The sequence below is a fragment of the Terrapene carolina genome, unplaced genomic scaffold (assembly GCF_002925995.2).
Source record: "Terrapene carolina triunguis isolate 2854851 unplaced genomic scaffold, T_m_triunguis-2.0 Scaffold89, whole genome shotgun sequence".
NCBI classification, from domain to species: domain Eukaryota; kingdom Metazoa; phylum Chordata; order Testudines; family Emydidae; genus Terrapene; species Terrapene triunguis.
The window spans coordinates 29,088,394-29,089,477 of record NW_020664440.1 but is presented as its reverse complement, the minus strand read 5'-3'; positions in this window follow the sequence as shown (position 1 = coordinate 29,089,477).

Sequence of the window (1,084 nt, the reverse complement as noted above, 5' to 3'; positions counted from 1 at the left end):
TCCACCACCACCCCAAATTTACCTCTCCCAAATCCCCCCTTTTTCTCTCTATGCAACTTTCCTCGATTGGGGGGAGCTGCAAATAAATTCCGGGGGATTAAAGATGTAAAAGAGGCAGGATTCCCCCACGCCCCCCATCCAGAACCCCCGGGGGGGTCTTCCCTGGGCATCAGTCAGGGCAGGGGGACTGGTCGCTTCCCTCCCCCCTCAAGGCAGCGTCCACACACCTCCCGCTCAGATCCATGGGGGGCAGCTCCCCCCCAATCCCCTCTCCCCGAGCTCCCCCTTACCGGGCTGTGGGATCAGGTCGCAGCACCACCTCCCCTCTGGGGCGGGCTGCACACACGCTCCCCCCGCCGCTGCTCAGATCTGTGGGGAGCAAAGGAGCGGACCCCCGTTAGCTGGCGTTCGTGGGGCACAGGGCTGCTCCTGGAGTCACTGGTCCATCTGCAGCTGGGAAAGGAGGGGGGGGTCTGCACGATCCCCTCCACAGCCTGTGCCTCCGCCCCTTCCTGCAGAGCCCCCCAGCCGAGCTGCCCCCCGATCTGGGGGGGCCGGGGACCCCTCTGCCGCCAGGCTGCGGGCACCAGCAAAACGGCGGAGCGAGCCCGGCTGCCGGGGACAGGCTGAGGATGCTACCGCTGGCAGCTTCATGCTCCACCCTGGCGAGGGATGGATGGCTGGGGAGGGCACCGTGCGCAGACTGCAATGGGGGGCGGGGGGGCTCCTAGCACGGCCAGCGGTGCCGGGAGGGGGGAGTGCCCTGGGGAGGGGACCCCCACTGCAAAACAGCAGCACACCCTCACCCTGCCGCCGGAACCGAGATGGAGGGGGCAGCTCAGTGCACAGGGTTCCCCATACGCCTCATTGAAAACTAGTAACCCCCCCCCGCACCCACGCCTGCAAGCCAGACACTTGGAAGGGAGGAGGAAACCTTCCAGCTGCGCCTCTACTGCTCCCCGACCCCAGCTCCCTCCCCCCATCCCTCCCTTCCAGACACTGCCCCCCCAAGTTCCCCCCTACACACTCTCTCCAGCATATGTCCTCAGCCGCCAATTCCCCCTCCAAATGCTTCCCCACCTGC